The 7,350-nt window shown below is 46.3% G+C and overlaps 1 pseudogene; it reads left to right on the top strand.

Moving 5' to 3' along the window:
• Positions 1 to 5,195: 5,195 nt before the first annotated feature.
• LOC126471920 (5S ribosomal RNA) lies at positions 5,196 to 5,313 on the top strand (annotated as a pseudogene).
• The last annotated feature ends 2,037 nt before the right edge of the window (positions 5,314 to 7,350 follow it).

Here is a 7,350-nt window from a genome sequence, read left to right as displayed (position 1 = left end):
CCAACAGGAAGCTGTAACAGCGAGTAGATTATTAAAGAGGAGCCCGGTGGAAGTACAAGAAAGTAACTTGATGGTTGAGTATGAACCAGTATGAATATAATTCAACAAATACCTGCATCCACAGTAAATACGCTTGATTTTTACGTTTCGTCAAACTTTCCGTTCATTATACATGATACGCAGTCATAGTTGCGAATACGAACAACCATCATTTGTATGATGGAATGATGAAAATGAAATTGTGTGCCGGACTTCCTGCTTTAAGCAAGCGATTGCCTCAATCCAGGGCTTAACAACTGGCTGGTTTTGAGCGCGATCTGCTCAGGCACGTGCTCGCGAGCAGCTGCATGGTCAGGGAGTAGGGAGGGAGGGGAGGGAGGGGAAATGCGCGCGCACGTTTGAATAGGGCCGCAGCGTGCCTATTGAATTCGCGCCGACTGTGTAACCTTTAAAGTACTACGATCAGCTCTTAACAGTCACTTCGCTGGTTAAGAATCATGTGAAGTCGCCGTTGTGTAACCCCAACCATGCTTTCGCAGTTCAACCCCCATTGGGAGGAATTGTATCTGTTTACTGAAAAAGATGGTGTTGCAAAATGTTTGGTATGTCACAAAACGCTGAATTATTTTACGAAATTTAATTTGCAGCTACATTATATGTCGTACCACGCGAAAGACTATGGGCGTGGAAAATGTGATTGACCAGATCGTGCACAGGAAGTTATTAAACTTAAAAGGAAGCTATCCGAAGAAGATCTGGACGACGAAGAAAAATCAATTGAGGCAGCTCTCAGAGTGGGTTACAAAATTGCTTTGCTTTTAGCTAAATCCCTGCGCCCCTTAACTGATGGCGATTTAATAAAAGAATGTTTGGTAGTTGCAGCGCAACATTTGTGTCCATCTCAAGTTGAACAGTTTCGGGTTGTGCCATTATCTAATATGACCATTATGCGTCGCATACAGGACATGGCAGACGACGTCCAGAGCCAGCTTGCAAATATCTGTCAAGATTTTATGGCGTATTCTCTAGCTCTGGAAGAAAGTGTTGTGTTCACTGGAACAGCGCAGCTTGCCATATTTATTAGAGGTGTTAATAGAGATCTTCAGGTGAGGGAGGAGCTCCTCGATGTAGTAGCCATGAAGAACACTACAACCGGAGGTGATATTTTAAGTAGTGTTGAAGAAAGTGTTGAAAATATAGGATTGTCGTGGAATTCTTTAGTTTCAGTGTCTACAGATGGTAGAGGCATACACTAAGCTAATAAAATTATGTGGCACGTGTACATTCTTCTTTATTTGTTTCATTTGTCGCAGTAATAATTCGTGAGTGATATCCCTGCAGGTGGCCGCGGATTTACATCGACTGGCGGCAGCTGTTGTGTACCCCACGTGACTCTCCCCACTCTCCGCTCTGGTCCGGTAGTGGGGGTAGCGTGCTCGCGCTGCTCCATGCTCGCGCCTTGCTGCTCACAGCTTGCTCCGCGAGCACGTATGTTGTGAAGCCCTGCCTTAATCGATTAGGCTATCCGTGTCCGACTCACGTCCAGACCCAAACTTCCATATGGTGTCGTTATTGTCACAACCTATAATTGTAAGTACATAATGTGCACTGATATACACAAAGATTATGATCGCTGCCAACCGCGTCGTTGGAGGCCGCCTGGTGGCGTTACGGAAACATGACGCGGTGACAAATGTAAACGGAGCAGACACGGACGGGGGATCACCCCAGCGAAGATATGGGCTGCCAATAGGGGAATCCATTGAGATATGCGACTTTGACCAAGGACGAATTATTATTACGTAGAGCCTCTGAACGAGTATCTCTAAAACGGCGAAGCTGGTCGAAAGCTCACTTGCTACTTTCGTGAGCATCTACAGAAAGAGTTAGAAGGACAGAGAAACTACCGCTAGGAGCTAAATCGTTGGACGTCCACAACTCTTCACAGAACGTGGGGTTCGGAGGCTTGTCTGCTCTGTAAAGTAGGATAGACGGTGATTTGTGGCATCTCCACAGAAAGAGCATGATGCTGGTGCATGTACAGGCCGTCGTTCGCTTTAATCACAAATATATGTCTGAGTGAAGCTGCTCATGTACCACCACAATATAATAAAAACAGTGAATAGTAGAGGGAGTATGACTTGGAACAGTGGGGTATTTAAGGTTACAAAATAATGACAGGTTTTTAGTAACAACTGGCTGTTAAATTTTACACAAAAACGACAAACACCGATCAGATAAGGAATGGTATTTGATAGACAAGGCATGCACTGGGGTGGAAGCCATACAAATCCTTACATGAATTAATGCCTTTTGGAACGGAATTATGACTTTGTTTACATGAACTCACTATGAGGCGCAACTCTTCAAATGGAATCAACTACGATCAGTTATACACCAAGCTAGAGTTCAGCTGAGAACAGGGAGCTGTGAATATCATTTAACAACCCTACGCCGATGCAGCATTACTTTACCCTATCACCTTGATTCAGGACTTGGCAGAAAATGGCGAGATGTGGGCGAGGAGCCGGCCGTGGTGACAGAGCGGTTCTAGGCGCTACAGTCTGGAACCGCGTGACCGCTACGGTCGCAGGTTCGAATCCTGCCTAGGGCATGGATGTGTGTGATGTCCTTAGGTTGGTTAGGTTTAAGTAGTTCTAAGTTGTAGGGGCTGATGACCTCAGAAGTTAAGTCCCATAGTGCTCAGACCCATTTGAACCACTTTTTTGTGGGCGAGGAGCGGTCGGTGCGGCAGCTATAATGTTCTGACGCATCCACAAAAATATGCGAACTTCACAGTCTGGTGTTCAGATTATCATAACGCGGGAAACTTCCCTGTCTGAACCCTGAAATCCCGGAAGATTTGAGTGTGAGGTGCACCCATTCGCTCGTCTGGCCAAACCAATTTCACTCACAGGCACTAAGGTGCAAACTGGAATTGTCAGACGTCAGACGGCCGACTCAGGAAGAATAAGTTCACCCTCGCGACACACGATATTTCAGAGATGATGTGCAGTTTCACTGTTGGTACAGTGGGAAACTGTCGAAGTCTCGTAGTCCACCACAAGATACAAAACCACAAGTCTGACCCAACAGGGAAAGATCTGAAGTACTCCAGCAGGGGAGGATCAGACGACGAAAGAACCTCAAAGAATCACGACCACTTTCTACCAAGAGTTGGTACGGGAGCTGAATTAGCGAAACGAAACCACCTCCACACTGCACAAACCAATCGAACTGTCCTCTACTCACTGAATCTCCCCTCTTCACTATTCTGTTGGCCTGGTAGCCAATCCAGACACAGCACCTGGATTCCCCCCGCTGGGGGAGCAGGACTCTACTTTTCATATCTAGATAAGAGCCAGTTAGCGACTCCAAATCTCTCTTGTCCGAAAAAAGAAGATTTTAGACCAGGGACGCGTCGTCCTCACAGTAAGCATGGCGATGTTTTGGCAGCAAACGTCTCATTTATGGAGTGATGTAATCTTTCTGGGCTGGCCACTTCCAATTTCTAATGTTTGCAGTCCTACCTCCGCTAGCCACATAAGCCAATTACTCTGTCCGTTATCATCGACCTTCTAACATGGGAATGCATGGGGTTTTATGGTCTTCCCATTGTTTGCACAAAAGCTCAGTTTACAACAGTCTATCTGAAATGACCTTCTCCAGTTTTCAGCCATCTGCCTACCTTCCATGACACAGTGCCTCAGAGTGCTTCAGCCAGAAGTCCCTCTGCAGGTAAAAACCACTGAACACTGTTTCGAAGAATCACTTTCACTGCCAGGTCACCGCCTTCAGCATTTTTGACCCCCAACTCATCTCGTTATCTACTCTCGGTCGCCTTTGCTATGGCCCCCTGGGTGCAAGTTCTCTACAGGTGACACATGCAGTTACATGGACATTCTGCCACAATTTCCTGATTTAGAAAAGTGATTAACCACACATAGCAAATGTAGAACTGGGAACACTGAAATGACGTCCTAAAATATTAATCTTAATCATACTGACAATGTTATCAAAGTGAGAAAATGACGTGCCACCTCTCACATACACAAGTGTTTCGAGCACAGCATTCATTGTACATTGTTGAACATTGAGCTCCGCAGCAGACTACCCCTAAGTGTTCACATATTGACTCAACGAAATCGTCAACTATGATTGCAGTGGGCACGGGGCGACTTCACAAACGCCATCATCGAGATGAACGGTGGCTGAAAACGTGCAGAGCCCCAAGGACGTAGGCTGGCGGGAACAGTTTATGCTGTGGGGGATATTCCCTGCTCTTGCCTGCGACCTTTGGTAGAAATAGAAGACGCGATGACAGCTGCGAACCATCTGCATCGCTTCATGCTTGATGTCTTCCCTGACGCTGGTGTCATCTTCGAGCAGTATAATTATCCATGTTTCGGAGCCAGAACCGTGCTAAGTGGTTTGAGGAGCATACGAGTGAACTCACGTTTGTCACGGCGACCAAATTCGCCTGATGTAAGTCCTATGGAACCATCAGGGTCGCTACCAGGCGCAATCACTGCCTACGCAATTCAGCGAGCCATTGTTTATGCGAATTAGACGACCGTGCATAGACGTCTAATACCACATACCTCCACAAACCTACCAACAAACTATCGAGTCCCTGATACGCAGAATCAGTAATGTATTTCGTTTCAGAAATGGACACACAAGCTATCAAGCAGGTGGTCATAATGTTTTGGCTCATCAGTATGAGTCCCTCACAGGGGAGGACATTTTAACTGAAAGTCACTGCCTGGTATCGGTGGATAAATACGATGTTGCAATGCTTGTGCTGTTAAGAAACATCGCATGCATGTCTGGAGGAACATTGCATCGTTCTTCTTAAAAACACAAGCACCGCAACATAATATGTATCCGTTCATTATCTCTGGCACTCTTCGTTCTAATGGTTTTGAACACCAATACACTCACACAATGGAGTACAGACCCATATTGGAACTTTTATTTCGCAAGTGAAGTGAGTCAATTTGTAGTCTGTAGTTGTACCGCTACTAACATGATTCTCCGCGAAAGACAATGTGGTAGAGCGGCAGGTCGCTCAGCCTCAATTTCCTCTCAGTTATACTACCAGCAAAACAATCACGTATAATGTATTTACCTATCGGCTAGGCGCAGCGAACAACTGTGAATACAATCATTTTCTGTGGCTCTTCAAAGAGAGAGTCAACAGCCTTGCCTCAGTGGTAACACCGGTTCCCGTCAGATCACCGAAGTTAAGCGCTTTAGGGCTGGGCTAGCACTTGGATGGGTGACCGTCCGGTCTGCCGAGCGCTGTTGGCAAGCGGGGTGCACTCAGCCCTAGTGAGGTAAACTGAGGAGCTACTTGATTGAGAAGTAGCGGCTCCTGTCCCGAAAACTGACAACGGCCGGGAGAGCGGTGTGCTGACCACATGCCCCTCCGTATCCGCATCCAGTGACGCCCCTGGTCCGAGAGGTTGACATGGCGGCCGGTCGGTGCCGTTGGGCCTTCCAAGGCCTGTTTGGACGGAGACAGAGAGAGTGAGAGAGATTGAGAGAGAGAGAGAGAGTTCAAAGAGAGAGGTTTCTGAGAAAATGGGATGTCGCATAATTTGTGGTTATTTTTATAAAGGTCATCATATTAGTAATGGTCACTGTGTTAGCATCTGGCGTATGAATACGACCGCCGTGCCGCCTCATGACAAGAAACACGAAAAGTAGCGCTGTCCGGTGAAGTAAAGTATGAATACGCTCGCCACCCCACGGCGAGAAAAACATATATCAACGCCGGCGTGATCGTGTAAAATATCCGAGCGCTATTCGGAAAGTAAGATCCGATCGTTGACGAAATGGAAACCACTCTGAAACTCAATTTTTTTTTTATTTGAAACACTTAGCTACACCTTCCATCTACCTCTCTATGTAGTCACCGCTCCGATTTAGTCATTTGTCGTAGCGTTGTATCAAATTTCCAATACCCTCGTCATAGAAAGCAGCCGCCTGTGCTTACCGTCGATTCTCTACGCTGGTCTACAACTCGTTGTCCATGCCAAAATGTTGCTTTCATAGCCAGTGGTTCATGTGAGCGGAGGTGAAAATCAGGGAGAGTCAGTTACGGGCTGTATTGTGGGATATCAAACACTTCCCATCGAAAACGTTGCAGCGTCTTCTTTGCCCCTGCAGAGTGCGGCCGAGTTATTTTCATGAAGAACGAAACACATGACAGTTATGTTATGTGGGCAGCTGACAGAAGGCGAAATCTCTCACCATGTCCTCTTACTTGGCCAGAGACATTTTCTAGGTATATCTAGGCGCTCACTGTGTACTCAGAACTGAAGAGAGCGACGTGCCGCTATCAGTGGCCATACTAGAGACCGCCCTGCACATGTGCGAAAATTTCATCGGATTTCCACATTTCGTGCCCAGTCGGACTTTACTTTCCTAGCAGAACTCGTCAGTACAATACCCATTATTAATCAGTTAATAATCTGGTCACACAAACAACACAACAACATTTTTTCAAGCAATTACAGTGTCACAACTTTGTGTCGCTGAGTGTGACAGTAATAAGAAACAGAGAAGAATTGACACGAAGTGTTTCGAATGGTGTCGATTTTTAACGATAAGTACTTTGGGGGCCGGCGGCCAATATACTGCAGTCTTACTACAGCTATTCTCTGTGGAGCTCGTAACACAGTAGTTTATGCAGGTTACGAATTATTAGTAATAATATCGGTACATATGTGGCACGAAGTGCCTGATCACAATGTCAGTACTCCCACTTCAGCAAAGAAATTTGACGACCACCGTCTTAGACCATTTACGCAGATCGGATGCATTCCTTTTCGGTACAGTCGTGCGGTCTCGCGCTGAACGGACAACGTTTTGCACTGCCCGCTGCTGCGTCCGTAGTGGAAGCAATTACAGCAGTGCAGGACTGGTCGTAAGTACGGCTCAACGGGACATCGCATGCCGAGGTTGTACGTAGGTGCCGGCTGATGCTGTGCTTCCTGTGTGACCATGCAACGGGCAACGACTTTGCTTCAACTCGCCCACCCGCTTTCCATTTACTTGCAAGTCTTTTAACTGATACGACCCAATATACTGTAACTCTCTATCTCGCCTTCAGGCAAATCAGTAATTACGTTTTCAGTTACTCCTTGACTGACTGTGTTTGATGTTGGATTTATACAGGAAGACAACTTTCCTTAAAAATGACGTCCTTTGCTCTGTAATTAGCAACCTCTACTATTTTGCGTTTCACTTTATTCTGACTCGCCACTGTGATCTGTATTGCGGGTCTGCTAAACTGGGGGTCTAACGTGTGTATATGGCCTCTAGTTGCCATAATATTGGAAG

The sequence above is a fragment of the Schistocerca serialis genome, chromosome 3 (genome assembly GCF_023864345.2).
Source record: "Schistocerca serialis cubense isolate TAMUIC-IGC-003099 chromosome 3, iqSchSeri2.2, whole genome shotgun sequence".
NCBI classification, from domain to species: Eukaryota; Metazoa; Arthropoda; class Insecta; order Orthoptera; family Acrididae; genus Schistocerca; species Schistocerca serialis.
The sequence above is the reverse complement of the archived record's forward strand: the minus strand, read 5'-3'. Positions and strand labels throughout refer to the sequence as shown.